This window comes from Papio anubis, chromosome 1 (assembly GCF_008728515.1).
Source record: "Papio anubis isolate 15944 chromosome 1, Panubis1.0, whole genome shotgun sequence".
Lineage (NCBI taxonomy): Eukaryota > Metazoa > Chordata > Mammalia > Primates > Cercopithecidae > Papio > Papio anubis.
Window position 1 is genome coordinate 145,963,891 of NC_044976.1, and position 16,670 is coordinate 145,980,560.

General features: G+C 38.3%; 1 protein-coding gene across 1 annotated transcript in view; it reads left to right on the forward strand.

Annotated features, from left to right (window-relative positions):
• The window catches only part of USH2A (usherin), a 790,277-nt gene that overhangs the window by 547,999 nt on the left and 225,608 nt on the right, over window positions 1-16,670 (forward strand). The window lies entirely within an intron of this gene.

The window sequence follows — 16,670 nt, forward strand, 5'->3', positions numbered from 1 at the left end:
TCCTACTTTGACATTCTTCTTGGACCTCCTGCTCTCCCTCTGTAGTTTCCTTTACATGAACTATGTAATTTCTATCCTACCAGTCAGTCGTGATAGACATGTCCATGTGTTAATTAGATACAGTGTGCTATTGTTCACCTTCCTTCAGAGAGCGCTGCCCTAATATCTTGTAACTCACCGCTCATTAGCAAGAACCATTTAATTGGTTTGCAATAATGGAACAGATTCTTCCCAGTGGATCATCTTCAGACTGGCTATGGACAGAATTCCAGCTTGATCCAGTAAAAGAAAGCCTAGGCATCACCACTGGATCCACTTAAATAATGCAGGGTCGACCCTGGACCTGCTGGGAACACTTTTTTAACAGGCATTTGGAGGAGTTCACAGAGTGATCTAATCTGTTCCTGCAACTTTAGAAACCACAATAACTGAAATTTTACAGTTACTTGGTCAGTAGGGTCATATTAACATGTTAATTTGTTGTGATCTGTTAATTTGTGATGATCTCTTATGACAATCAGAAAAAAAAAAAAACCCTGAATCTACCATGAGAATATGTATTATATCATTCTTACAGGTATAACTTGAGATCTGGCAAGCAGTTTAATCAAAACTTATTAGAATAATACCAAATATTGAGAAATATCTGATCAGGAAAGACCCAGTTAACACATTGTATTTATGAAAGAACGCTCTGCTCACTGGGGCAATCATCTATTGGTGATATAAAAAGACAAAAAGTCACTACTATTTGGGTAATATAACCAAATGATTTTGATTCAGCCTTGAGTTTGGTTACAGCTTAAGAAGAGAGATGCTCCATTTAGGATACCTGAGTGATATCAATTGTGAATTAAAGCCAGAATGGAGGATATCAATTGTAGATTAAATTAGTAGGTTACGTTTATCTGTGTTTCCACAAAATAATCCATTTTCACATAAACAAAAAAACTATCATTCTCGGGTTTTTATAAGGCTGCAGATATCTAATGATCTGTGATACTTGCATTGGGATCTCTTAAACCATTTTTAATGGAATAATATAAGTTAATTGATGCTTATGGTTACCCTCTGAAACACATCTGGGAAAAATACAAAGTTTTTTATTTGGGGATGTGTTTTAAGGTATATTTCCATTCATCTCCCTCTTCTCTCTACTCCACCTCACTAACTGATTCGTCTTAAAAGCCTACTCATGAAGGTAGGCTCTCCCCCCTCATCTGACATTTGAATACTTCTGTTAAGATCCGGCTGGTGAATTTCCACCAATATAGGTCTTTATGTTATAATTGCATTCCTGAAGTAAGCGTGCTTATAAAAACTGACAAACCTAATAGATCTGAAGCAGCTCACTGAAGTTTCATTACCTTGGTAATCTGAACCTCTGACCTTCGGGATGTAGGTAATGCAATCTGCTGTTATTTCCATTCATACCTTGGAAATTTTTCAGATAACTATTTGTGAGCACAAAGGTTAACTCTCAGAAGAGGGTCAGTCTTGTGAAAGCTTGTTGCATTATCATTTTCTTCTTTTGTGCAACTTGCTATCTTAAGTAAATTAACTAGTCAATCCTCTGTGAAAGGTCGCCTATTTTTTGCAATTTTAATTTTAAATTGTTGTCTTGATTGGATAGGAAAAACATGGCATACAGTCTAATACACTCAAAGGCAACAAACTATAGATTGAAAATATTTTGCAGTGGAAAATCATGTTTTAAATTTATAAATATTTGCTTATTAAAAATTACCTTCCAAAAAATACATATATATTTTTAAAAGCATGGTCTTTCTCTATCATGACCCTCCCCATGTACATATCATTTTGGTAACAAAATGTTTTCGGTAAATTTTTATCAATCACAGATTGACATGCATAAGTTATTAAAAACTTTTGAAGGGCCTGTTTTAAACATTAGTATCACATCCATGATACGTGAGATAAAAGCATCCTTGTGTTACTTCAGTTCATTTTTGGAAGGCAGATGTCGCGAATTGGCAACACAGAGGCCATATTTCCTTCCTCCTCCAGCTTCCAGACACTGTTTTGCCTACAATATTTGAAAAAAATAATATTTGCAATTATTTAAGAATTATACATAAAGATGATTTGGGAATTCACTTGACAAGTCAAATGATGAGGTGAAACAATACCCACATTTCTGGAAGGAAATTATCAGCTGGAACTGGCTGCCCTTTTAGACAGATCATGCCCTAAAAATCTGACCCAGTCCCCATTTTCCTGGTCCCAATAGACAGGAGGTGTTTATCCCTGCTTTATACGATAATACAAAATATTTTGCCCTAAATAAAATACATCAAAGATAAATTATATTGTGATTTTGAAAAATCACAGGTTTTGTAGGAAGAAAAATACCTCACTTAAATTATTTATACAATCCTCAGAGAAGCACAATGAGATAGAAACTGGCCCTTAGTAACTTACCAAACATTATAGATAGTAAGTACCAGTTCTCAAACTCAAATTTAGGACTCACGCATCAAATTTTCTATTTCTTATGCATTTAGGCTTAACAGTCACTAGCACTTTAACAAGAAGGATTTAATAGGATCCTTTTCATTTTGACTGCTCAGTCTAAAATAGAAGGTAAAATAAGAAAATGCCCACCAAAGGGAGTACAGTGGAGAGACAGTGCCTCCTCTGAAGCTGATTCACTAAGGAAGTCAGTGGTGGCCAGAAAAGAGTAGTAAAACACTGTAGGGAGTGAGAGGGCAATGCTTCGTAAAAGAGGAAATGAAAAATCACCCAAATATTGTCCACTTTACTGTCTGTCAAGAGCTCACCCCAACCTTCAGATGTTCGTATCTTGTACCATATAATCCTCCTGGTCTTGCTCTCTCCTTCCTCTTTTTTCCATCTTCCGTCTTTCTCTATTTCCTTTTTAAAAATGTTTTTGTAGAGACGGGTTCTCCTTATGTTGCTTAGGCTAGCCTCGAACTAATGGGCTCAAGTGATCCTCCCTCCTTGGCCTCCCAAAGTGCTGGAATTACAGCCATAAGTGACCATGCCCAGCCATTTGTCTATTTATCTTCCTCTACCTTCTCTCTCTCTCTCTCTTCCTATTTTCCTTCCTTCCTTACAGATACATTTATCACTTACTCTGTCCTGAGCACTCAGTGAACTCTCTGGAAAATTCATAAGGTATGAGGGCATCATCATTAAGAGAGCAAGTTTAAAACCACAGAAAAAGCATTTGTCTCATCCTGATCTCTTAATCAGAAACTACCAGGTTTGATAGCTAGAAGAATATCTGACTTTGCCTGAATTTATCTGATTAAAGTGGCAATATCTGTAATTAATTCCGAATCTTATCTCTTCTAAAAAGCACCTACCATTGTTGCCTCATCTTGTTCCTCTGTTCTCTTTTCCATCACTTTAATTATCAAATAGAAGAGACCACATCTGACTTTTCCATTGTCTTCCTTCTCAGTCACTTGTGCACCTGTTGTAATCTGTCTCTCTTCTCTTGTACTCTACGTGGTTTTCTTAAAGTCATTAGTTATCACCTAATGACCCGTTTCAAAACTCTCTTCTCAGTGCCATCCTACTGTCTTCCTCTTGTATCCAGCACTGTGAATGATCCCCTACTGACTATAATTCTTCCCCAATAATCATTACTCCCCTCTTCTCACTAACTACTTCTTCTCATCCCTAAATAAAGATGTTTCTCAAAGTTCTTTCCTGAGTCTTCCTGTCATACTCCTATTCTCCTGTTGGTGATTCCATCTATACTCAGTGTTTCAAATTCTTCTAATTACAAAAATGACAACAGCCAACACTGTATGCAGTCATATGAATAAATAATTTTAAAAGAGGCTTTGGGATCAGGGATACTTAAATTTGAATCCCAGTTCCAGTATGTTTTGGCACTATGACCTAGAACTTAACCTGAGTTCCAGTTTTCTAATCTGAAATATGAGGATAATAAGAATAACTGCCCTAAAATATATTAAGGGCTAAATGAAATAATATATGTTTAACAATTTGTAATCACCTAGTATTTGTATAAAGCATTATTCTATTTCTAAAATGTGCATGGTCCTTTCCATAACATTTTATAAAATGTATAAAAGGGGAAGTCATGTCTAGTAAAAGCTTGGAAGTTGATTTTGCAAGGCTATTCAGATAAAAGCATTTCTACAGTGAGTTGAAGATGTATAAAGAATATATATTATTTTATAATTACTTGACTTGGCTAAAAGATAGAAATTTAAAAATCTAGTTAAAATGTTGAAAACTTAGGCTGGGCACTGTGGCTCATGCCTGTAATCTCAGCACTTTGGGAGGCCGAGGGGTGCAGATCATGAGGTCAGGAGATCGAGACCATCCTGGCCAACATGGTGAAACCCCGTCTCTACTAAAAATACAAAAAGTAGCTGGGAGTGGTGGTGCGTGCCTGTAGTCCCAGCTACTTGGGAGGCTGAGGCAAGAGAATCGCTTGTACCCAGGAGGTGGAAGTTGCAGTGAGCTGAGATGGTGCCACTGCACTCCAGCCTGGCGATAGAGTGAGACTCTGTCTCAAAAAAAAAAAAAAAAAAAAAAAGTGAAAGCTACTAATTATTGCATGGCATCCATTCTCCCCTTTTTCTTTTAGTGGTAGCCTTGTCCCTTATCTAGAAACTGCATTTACTAACCTCCCTTGCAATTAGTCATGGCCAGGTGAAATACCAGTGGAATATGTTTGCGTCGATAGAAAGTGAAAGACAATGTGTGTCTTTTTGGGTGTTTTATTAGCCAGGAAACATTGAGTGTGTGCCTACTTGTTCTATTTAACCCTTCCCCTGGATTGGAATGTGGACATGATCATGTTCTCAGTTTCAGCTATGCAGTCGTGTACAACACCCAAAGAGATCCAAAATCCACATAAGAGAAAAAGACCCTGGGTAGTTAAGTGACCACATGGAGCACAGTCTGTTTCAATCACTTTGAAGCTATTACATGAGATACAAATTAACATGGATTTTATTTAAGCTATTGTATTTTGGAGATTTTAGGTTTCACCAGTTTCACTAACTAACTCATTCCCTGTTTGCCCATATCAATTTACTTTAAAAGTAGAAATTAGCTATCCTGTTTTTGTAACTAAATATAAAATGATGAATAATTAATACATCTATTATACTATCTCCTTTAAATACAGTTTTCTCTGGCAGGCCCCTGATAGAAGCTGGAACACTATGAGAGCCTAAAGGAGCTCTGGAGTTTCCAAAGTGGAGGTGTTTTGTTTTGACAGATGTGTAAACTAGAGAGAAGACAAGAGATATGTTGCTCAGAAAACTAAGGAGGCTGACTCGAAGGATTATTACCCAAGAAGATAATCTTTCCACTTCATGTCAGCAGTAGTACCCTCAGGCAGAGTAAAGAATTTTCTCGAGAAGCAGTTTTGATAAGCTCAAATTTTCTAGGAACTATTTAGTTGGTGACACAGAGCCCTGCACCATAGAACTTGGAAAATTGATCTCTAATTTGGATAATCTGTGAGCAAGATCAAGACTTCCATCATAAAATCAGCTTAACAAGGTCCCTCCAGGTTTTTACATTTGAGCAAAATTACCTTCCAAAATGAGCCTGCTAATGTGAGATGTCTGAAGAATTTAGTCCTAGACAAATAAATTAAGAGATCTAATAAATGACATGATTTACTATAATTGATCTGAATCAGTACCACAAACTTTTTTGTAAAGTGTCATATATAATGTTAGACTTTGAAGCCCATAGTGTCTCTGTCTTAACTCAAATTTGCCACTGGAGCACATAAACAGCAATAAGGTGATTCTGATTTTTAAATAAGCATGGCCGTGTTCCAATAAAACTGTATTTTGGACATTGAGATTTGATTTTCGTATATTAGGTTGGCACAAAAGTAATTGTGGTTTTTGCCATTGAAGTAATGACGAAAACCACAACTACTTTGCACCAACCTAATAATTTTCACGTCATGAAATACTTTTTCTTCTTATGATTTTTTCCCCCAACCAAATAAATGTAGAAACCATTCTTACCTTTCAAGGGGTGGGCCATACTAAGCCAAAGGCCAGAGTTAGTTCATGTACCATAGTTTGCTGAAAAAAAAAAATATCTAGAAGACATGAGTGACATTGATAATCGTCTTAGTCTGTGTTGCTATAACAGAATACCTGAGGCTGCGAAGTTAATGAGGAAAAGAGTTTTGCTTAGCTCATGATTCTGCAGATTGCACAAGAAGCATGACTGTAGTATTTACTTGGTTTCTGGTGAGGGCTTTTGTGATGCATCAAAACATAACAAAGAAGATCAAAAGGTGAGTGAACATGTGCAAAGATGCAAAATCCAAGGGATGCCCTGGCTTTCTAAAAACCCACTCTTAAGGGAACTAATTCATTTCCTCAAAAACTAACCCAGCCTTTCCAGAGCAAGACACCAAGCCATTCATGAGAATCTGGCCCCATGAACCAAACACCTCCAACTAGGCCTCATCATCCAAAACTAGTACATTGGGGCTCACATGAGGTTTGATAGTGATATAAACCCTGATCCCCCTTTGCTGGGAAACATGGCAATAATTTAAGGCCATGTAAGAAGCATAATCTAATTGCTGTTGCAGGATAACTTTCAACTAGCCCTTCTGTTATGGACTAAAGCCCTAATTCTCAGTGTAGCTGTGTTTGGAGATGGGGCCTCTAAAGAAATACAGTCATCCCTTAGTATATGCAGGGGATTGGTTCCAGGACGGCCTGCTGAGTATACCAAAGCTGTGCATACTCAAGTCCAGAAATCAGCTGTGCAGAAGCCATGTATATGAAATGTTGGCCCTCTACACGGGTTTTGCATGGGAGAATATTATTATTATTATTATTATTTTTGGAGACCGAGTCTCACTCTGTCACCCAGGCTGGAGTGCAGTGGTCTGATCTCGGCTCACTGCAACCTCTGCCTCCTGGGTTCAAGCAATTCTCCTGCCTCAGCCTCCCAAGTAGCTGGGACTACAGGCACGTGCCACTACACCCCGCTACTTTTTTGTATTTTTAGTAGTGACTGGGTTTCACCATGTTAGCCAGGATGGTCTCAATCTCCTGACTACGTGATCCGCCCGCCTCAGCCTCCCAAAGTGCTGGAATTACAGGTGAGAGCCACTGTGCCGGCTGAGAATACTATATTTTCAATTCTTGTTTGGTTGAAAAAAGTCCCCTTATAAATGGACCCAAGAAGTTCACACCTGTGTTGTTGTGTTGTTCAAAGGTCAACTGTAATTAAGGTTAAATGAGATGATAAGAATGGGACCTTGATTTCAGAAGTTAGCACACAGGCTCGCTTGCTCTTTCTCTCTGTCTCTCCCCCAGCCTCTTCTCTCCCTTTCTCTGATCACAGAGGAAAGGCCATGAGAAAACTCAGCAGCTAGAAAGTAGCTCTCCAGAAGCCAGGGAAAGAGCCCTCAGTGGAAACCAAATTTGCTGGCACCTTGATCACGAACCTCTAGCCTCCAGATTGTGAGAAGTAAGTTTCTGTTGTTCAAGCCACCCAGCCTGTAGTATTTTCTTAAGGCAACCTGAGCAGACTACTACATATCTAACTACTGTTAAAATTATTTGGGAATTCATTATAAAGGAGAGGAACCTATTCTACATTTGAGAATTTGCTCCATCTAAGTCAAATTTCTGACCAAGCATTGGAGACTGCAACTAAAAATAACATCTAATAGCTTTCAGCTCAGTGAGATTGTAATAGTTTGTTCTCACATTGCCATATGGAAATACACGAGACTGAATAATTTATAAAGGAAAAAGGTTTAATTACAGTTCTGCGTGGCTGGGAAGTCCTCAGGAAACTTACAATCATGGCAGAAGGGGAAGAAGAGACAGGCGAGATAGGTGAGAGAGAGAAGGCACCCATAGGAGGAACTGTCAAACACTTACAAAACCATCAGATCTTGCGAGAACTCACTCACTATCATGAGAACAGTGTGGCGGAAACCACCCCTATGATCCAGTCACCTCCCACCAGGACCTGCCCTTGACACATGCAGATTATGGGGATTACAATTCAAGATGAGATTTGGGTGGGAACACGGGACCTAACTATATCAGAGATTAACTTGATATTCTTCCAGGTAGGGCAATACCTACTCAGATAAATTTATGTGGTCCACACAAAATATGTGTTATACATAACAGGATTAGAATATCTGAGAAAATATATCCCAATATACACATATTTAGCATAATCTCACAGGAAATCCCCATTCCTTTCTATTGCATCAAATGCAAGCGAGTACAAGCCTTAACTCCATATTATATAACTCTAACTCAAACATTCACATTTTAATTTTTAAGTTCACCTAGTTGCCACAGAAACACTTGAGAAATAACAAAATCCTAAGCCCCACCAACCATCTGAGTGGATCCCCACTTGGCCAAGGGGACCCCAGAGCAACCTTGAAAACTGAGTTCTTGGCTACAATGGGATGGGAAGTCAGACACCCCTCCCTTACTATATGCCATTAGGCTTACTTCCCTAAGCACTAAACAGAAACCAGCCCTTTCAAAAGATTCCATCACTGATTTCAAGCAAGCATCTGATGCTGCCCTTCTTCTACTAGCTGATAAGAGACCTCTGGCCACAGAGTTGTCATGGTCAGTCTATGGAGAATGTGCAGTAAGGGTTTTCATGTCCTCTTCTTCACTGCTTGATGTCAGAGGGCTGAAAACTGCACCCTCAGATCGTGCTAATGCTGCAATTTTTGAATGTAGGACCCACCAGGGGATGTGAAACTCAATTGCACATGTGCATGTTTCTCCTTTCATAAATACTCATGACTCCTACTGGGGCTTATTGAATACACATATTCAATGTTCAATATATTCAGTCACTCCACTCAGCATAAATTCTTGTTCCCTTTGCTCCTCCCTTGAAGTATCTGTTTCTGGCTTCTGGCTCAAGGCTGCCATATGCTTCCCAGGCTGTCAGAATGTCCATCCTGCAGGCTGCAGCCCTTTATGAAAAATGAAGCTCTCCTTTTCCAATTTATGAACCTCTTCTGTTGACACACTTCAAATTCAAGAATTGTGCTGCTATACACATGCATGTGTAAGAGTCTTTTCATTTAATGACTTATTTTCCTCTTAGTAGATACCCAGGAGTAGGATTGATGAATCAAATGGTAAATCTACTTTTAGTTATTTAAGAAATCTCCACACTATTTTCCATAGTGGTTGTACTAGTTTACATTCCCACCAACACTGTAAAAGTGTTTCTTTTGCATCGCATCTATGCCAAGGTCTATTATTTTCTGATTTTTTGATTATGGCCATTCTTGCAGGAGTAAAGTGGTATCACATTGTGGTTTTGATATGTGTTTCCCTGATCATTAGTGATGTTGAGTATTTTTCCATATGTTTGTTGGCCATTTGCATGTTTATTGGCCATTCTTCTTTTGAGAATTGTCTATCCATGTCTTTAGCCCACTTTTTGATGGGATTGTTTGTTTTTTCCTTGCTCAGTTGCTTGAGTTGCTTGTGGATTCTGAATATTAGTCCTTTGTCAGAAGTATAGATTTTTAAGATTTTCTCTCACTCTGTGGGTTGCCTATGTACTCTGCTGGTTATTTCTTTTGCTGTACTGAAGCCTTTTAGTTTAATTAAATTCCAACTATTTATCTTTGTTTTTGTTGCATATGCTTTTGGGTTCTTTGTCATAAAGTCTTTGCCTAAACCTATGTCTAGAAGGTTTTTTCCACTGTTATCTTCTAGAATTTTTATGGTTTCAGCTTTTAGATTTAAGCCTTTTTCCACTTTGAGTTGATTTTTGCATTAGGTGAGAGATGAGGATCCAGTTTCATTCTCCTACATGTGGCTTGCAAATTATGCCAGCACCGTTTGTTGAATAGGGTGTCCTTTACCCACTTTATGTTTTTGTTTGCTTTGTCAAAGATCACTTGGCTGTAAATATTTGGCTTTATTTCTGGGTTCTCTATTCTGTTTCATTGGTCTATATGCCTAATTTTATACCAGTACCACACCGTTTTGGTGACTATGGCTTTATAGCATAGTTTGAAGTCAGGTAATGTGATGCCTCCAGATTTGTCCTTTTAACTTAATCTTACTTTGGCTATGTGGGCTCTTTTTTTGGTTACATATAAATTTTAGGATTTTTCTTCTAGTTCTGTGAAGAATGATAGTGACATTTTGATGGGAATTGTGTTGAAATTGCAGATTGCTTTTAGCAGTGTGATCATTTTCACAATATTGATTCTACCCATCCATGCATATGGGATGTGTTTCCATTTGTGTCATCTATGGTTTCTTTCAGCAGTGTTTTATAGTTTTTCTTATAGAGTTCTTTTACCTCCTTGGTTAGGTGGGTTCCTAAGTATTTTACTTTTTATTTTTGCAGCTATTGTAAAAGAAGTTAAGTTATTGATTTGATTCTCAGCTTGGTAGCTCTTTCTGTATAGCAGTGCTACTGATTTGTGAACATTGATTTTGTATCCTGAAACTTTGCTGAATTTATTTAACAGTTTTAGGAGCTTTTTGGATGACTCTTTAGGGTTTTCCAGGTACACAATCATATCATCAGAAAACAGCAACGGTTTGAGTTCTCTTTACTGATTTGGATGCCCTTTATTTCTTTCTCTTGTCTGATTGCTTTGGTTAGGACTTACAGTACTATTGATGTAGGAGTTAAACAGAAATTATTTAGGCAGATAGTGAGGGTAAGAGAGTCCTCAGTAAGGTTTTCCTTTTAATGAAAAGCAGCCCCTAAATTATTTCTTTTTTAACAAAGAGCAACCTGATAAGTTGAGCTGCAGACATAGATAAGCAAGCTGGAAGCTTGCATGGGTGAATGCCAGCAGCTGCACCAATAGAAAAAGGCTACCTGGGGGCTAGGCATGTTGAACATAGTGGCTAGGCATGTTGAACATAGTGGCTCCATCTGCCCTTTTCTTTGTCAACCACATGTACAGTAAGGAATGGACAACATGGCACTGGCCAGGTAGGGAACACAACTGCATAATAAAAGATTAGGATGGGGTGGCCAGGTTATTTGCGCACTGTATAAATGGCATACCTTGTCCAACCAATCTTTAGACCCTATGTAAATCAGGCACTGCCTCCTCAAGCAAGCCTATAAAGCTCCATGCACTTTGCTGTGGACTGGAAGACCCACTTGGGAGCCCTTCTCTCTCTGCAGGAGAGAAAGCTATTCTCCTTTTCTCTTTCTTTGGCCTATTGAACCTCCACTCTTAAACTCACTATGTGTCTGCATCTGATTTCCATGGCACGAGACAGCGAATGTTGGATGTTTACCCCAATTATTCTGCTTCACTGTGTTGAATAGAAGTGGTGAAAGTAGGCATCTTTGTCTTGTTCCAGTTCTCAGGGGGAATGCTTTTGATATGGTTTGGCTGTATCCCTACCCAACTCTCGTCCTGAATTGTAGCTCCCATAATGCCCACATGTGGGAGGGACCCAGTGGGAGCTAAGTGAATCATGGGGTGGGTCTTTCCTATGCTATTCTCATGATAGTGAATAAGTCTAACAAGATCTGATGGTTTCATAAAAGGAAGTTTCCCTGTATGGCTCTCTTTTCTTGTCCACTGCCATGTGAGATGTGTCTTTCACCTTCTACCACGAGTATGAGGCCTCTCCAGCCATGTGGAACTATGAGTCCATTAAACCTTTCTTTTGTAAATTGCCCAATCTCCAGTATGTCTTTATCAGCAGCATGAGAACAGACTAATACAGTAAGTTGGTACCAGTAGAATGCGGCACTGCTGAAAAGATACCCAAAAATGTGAAAACAACTTTGGAATTGGGTAACAGGTAGAGGTTGGAACAGTTTGGAGGACTGAGAAGAAGATAGGAAAGTGTGGGAAAGTTTGGAACTCCCTAAAGACTTGTTGAATGGCTTTGACCAAAATGCTAATAATGATATGGACAATGAAATTCAATCTGAGGTGGTCTCAGATGGAGATGAGGAATTTGTTGGGAACTGGAACAAAGGTGACTCTTGTTATGTTTTAGCAAAGAGACTGGCAGCATTTTGACCCTGCACTAGAGATTTGTGGAATGTTGAACTTGAGAGAGATGATTTAGGATATCTGACAGAAGAAATTTCTGAGCAGCAAAGTGGTCAAGAGGTGACTTGGGTGCTGTTAAAGGCATTCAGTTTTATAAATGAAGCAGAGCACAAACGTTTGGAAAATTTGCAGCCTGACAATGTGATAGCAAAGAAAATCCCACTTTCTGAAAAGAAATTTAAGCCAGCTGCAGAAATTTACATAATTTACATAAATAATGAGACACTAATCCCCAAAACAGTGGGGAAAATGTCTCCAGGGCATGTCAGAGGTCTTCATGACAGCTGCAACCATCACAGGCCCAGAGGCCTAGGAGGAAAAAGTGGTACTGTGGGCCAGGCCCGGGGTTCCCATGCTGTGTGCAGCCTAGGGACTTGGGCCCTGTGTCCCAGTGGCTCCAGCCATGGCTGAAAGGGGCCAGTGTAGAGCTTGGGCCATGGCTTCAAAGGGTGCAACCCCCAAGACTTGGCAGCTTCCACATGGTGTTGAGCCTACCAGTGCCCAAAAGTCAGGAATTGAGGTTTGGGAACCTCCACCTAGATTTCAGAGGATGTATGGAAACACCTGGATATCCAGACAGAAGTTTGCTGCAGGGGCAGACATTCATAGAAAACCTCTGCAGGGGCTGCGCAGAGAGGAAATGTGGGGTGGGTGCCTCCACACACAGTCCCCACTGGGGCACTGCCCAGTGCTGCTGTGAGAAGAGGGCCACTGTCCTCTAAACCCTAGAATAGTAGATCCACTAACAGCGTGCACTGTGCACCTGGAAAGGCACAGACAATGCTATCCTGTGAAAGCAGCCAGGAGGGAGGCTGTACCCTGCAAAGTCACAGGGGCAGAGCTGCCCAAGACCATGAGAACCCACCTCTTGCCTCAGCATGAGCTGGATGTGAGACATGGAATCAAAAGAGATCATTTTGGAGCTTTAATATTTGACTGCTCTGCTTGATTTTGGACTTGCATGGGGCCTGTAGCCATTTTGTTTTGGCCCATTTCTCCATTTGGAACAGGTGTATTTACCCAATGCCTGTAACCCCATGTTTCTAGGAAGTAACTAACTTGCTTTTGATTTTACAGGCTCATAGGTGGCAGGGACTTGCCTTGTCTTAGATGAGACTTTGGACTGTGGACTTTTTAGTTAATGCTGAAATGAGTTAAGACTGTGGGAGACTGTTGAAAAGGCATGATTGGCTTTGAAATGTAAAGACATGAGATTTGGGAGGGACCAGGGCAGGATGATATGGTTTGGTTGTGTCCCCACCTAAATCCATCTTGAATTGTAGCTCGCAGAATTCCCAAGTGTTGTGGGGGAGACCCAGCAGGAGATAATGGAATCATAGGGGTGGGTCTTTTCCATGCTATTCTTGTGACAGTGAATAAGTATGATGGGATCAGAGGTTTTATAATGGGGAGTTTCCCTCTTGTCTGCCACCATGTGAGATGTGCCTTTCACCTTCTACCATGATTTTGGGGCCTCCCCAGCAATGTGGAACTGCATGAGTCCATTAAACCTCTTTCTTTTGTAAATTGCCCAATCTTGGGTATGTCTTTATCAGCAGCATGAGAATAGACTAATACAGCTTTCAACCTTTCCCCATTCAGTATAATGTTAGCTGTGGTTTTGTCATAGATGGCTTTCATTACATTAAATTATGCCCTTTCTATGCTGACTTTGCTGAGGGTTTTAATTATAAGGGGATGCTGGATTTTATCAAAGGCTTTCTCTGCATCAGTTGAGATGATCGTGTGATTTTTGTTTTTAATTCTGTTTATGTGTTGTATCACATTTATTGACTTGCATATGTTAAACCATTCCTGCATCCCTGGTATGAAACCTACTTGATCATGGTGAATTGTCTTTTTGATAATTGCTGTTGGATTTGGTTAGCTAGTGTTTTGTTAAGGATTTCTGCATCTATGTTCATCAGGGATATTGATGTGTAGTTTTCTTTTTTTGTCATGTCCTTTCCTGTTTTTGGTATTAGGATGATATTGGCTTCATAGAATGATGTAGGGAGTATTTCTTCTTTCTATATCTTTTGGAATAGTGTCAATATGATTGGTACCAATTCTTCTTTGAATGTCTGATATAATTCAGCTGTTAATCTGTCTGTTCCAGGATTTTTTTTGTTGGTAACTTTATCATTACCATTTCAATCTCACTGCTTGTTATTGGTCTGTTCAGAGTTTCTCTTACTTCCTGGTTTAATCTAGGAGAGTTTTATATTTCCAGGATTTTATCTATTTCCTCTAGGTTTTCTAGTTTATTTGCATAAAGGTGTTCAAGTAGCCTTGAATGATCTTTTGTATTTCTGTGGTATCAGTTGAAATATCTCCTGTTTTGTTTCTAATTGAGCTTATTTGGATATTCTCTCTTCTTTTCTTGGTTAATCTTCCTAAATGGTCTATCAATTGTATTTGTATTTTCCAAGAACCAGTTCTTTATTTCATTTATCTTTTGTATTGTTGTGTTTGCATGTTTAAATTGCATTTAGTTCTGCTTTGATCTTGGTTATTTCTTTTCTTCTGCTGGGCTTGGATTTGATTTGTTCTTGTTTCTCTAGTTCCTTGAGGTGTGACCTTAGATTGTATATTTGTGCTCTTTCAGATTTTTGATATAGGCATTTAAGGCTATGAACTTTCCTCTTAACACTGCTTTTGTTGTATCCAAGAAGTTTTGACAGGCTGTGTCATTATTATCATTCAGTTCAAAGAATTTTTAATTTTCATCTTGATTTCATTGTTGACTCAATGATCATTCAGGAGCAGATTATTTAATTTCCATGTATTTGCATCATTTTGAGGGTTCTTATTGGAATTGATTTCCAATTTTATTCCACTGTGGTCTGAAAGAGGACTTGATATAATTTTAATTTTCTTAAATTTGTTGAGACTTGCTTTGTGGCTTATCATACAGACTATCTTGGAGAATGTTCCATGTGCTGATGAATAGAATGTATATTCTGCAGTTTTGGGGTAGAATGTTTTATGAATATTTGTTAAGTCTATTTGTTCTAGGGTATAGTTTAAGTCCATTTGTTTCTTTGTGGACCTTCTGTCTTGATGACCTGTCTAGTACTGTCAGTGGAGTATTGAAGTCCCCCACTATTACTGTGTTGCCCTTTTTAAACTCCTGTGTGTCAGTTAAAGACAGGCTTTTTCCATCTAGTGAATCCACCATTCCCCAGGGCCTTAGAGTCCTACCTTAGATGGGAAAACTAGACCATCAGAGATGGCCAATTGCTCCTTCATATCTCAGTCCAGATGCATGGGGCCCAGAAAATGTAGTACAATTATTTGAGAAGAAGAGAAAAACGCTGGTATTGGGGAGTTCTAGAAATCTTTGCCTTCAGATTACAGAAGATAGCTTTTATCTTCTGTACTATATTCTAAAGTTTAAATAGTATTGATGATATTGTTAGCAATGTCTTTATTTTTTCATGCCATTCTATTTTATGTATAACAAAGAACTTTACTGTTACTTTTCTTGCCTTTCTCATCTGCTGTTTTCAATGTTCAGTTTATTATTGTTGTTGTTATGATATAATTTTTTTACACAACTATTTTCTCTAAATAGCTTCAGTACTTATCGGCAATTCGTAAACTTTCCCAGCCTTGAGTTCTGGATCTTGATTAATCTTTCTGTCTTCTGAAGAAGATTATTGGATAGTTTTGTCATGAAACTTAAAAAAAAAATTAATTAGTTTTATGTTCTCTAAATGTTTGGTGATATAAGAAAGTATTTCTCTCATCTTTACACATTCTCCTAACTTTTGCCTAAGTAAGAAAGTATGTCTGTTGTTTTTACACATAAGTAACCATTTAAATGTGTATAAAATTATTGGATTAAACTATTTCTCGTCAAAACCTGTTGAAATTGTTCCATTGTCTTTCAACATTTGACATTCCACATGAGAAGTCTGAAACTTATCTGATTTTTTCGTCCTTTATAAATGTTCCTAATTTTTGGTTTACCTTTAAAATATTGCAATATTCCATGATATGTCTATGTTTGGATATATTGTGATTATCTTGGAGAAAACTATATTAGTCTATTCAGTTTGTAGACATAAGTCATTTTGGGTAAGGTTTAATGGGGCATTTCATAGCCATAATTATTTATTACATTTATTTTTAAGGTAATTAGATTTTTTCTGTTCTCGATGTCTATAATTTTGACTTTCACTGATTTCCTGGTCATTTTCCTGTTAATTCTTTGATATTGTGCATTTTTAACTCTGCTTATTTCTGCTTTCAATGTACGTTTCAATTCTGCCATTGCTTTATATGTTTCATTGCTTTCCTTTCCTATTTAAGGCAGACCCCTTTACATCTCTGTCTTTGTGGGTCTCTTTTTATGATTCCACAAACCTACTTCATAGAGGCTTCTTTTTCATAAAGTCATGTCCCTTTTCATTTTTGGTACACCATGCAAATGTTTTATAAAACCTCCATACCATTCTCATAGAAGTAATGTACACAAAACTTCTGCCTTGGAAGGTTCTAGACAAGGTTTCCCTTGTCTTATGGTAGGAAGAAGCCTTATAACTTATGTTTTTCTATTTAAAAAAGGAGAGATACATTCAGGTCCCTCTTT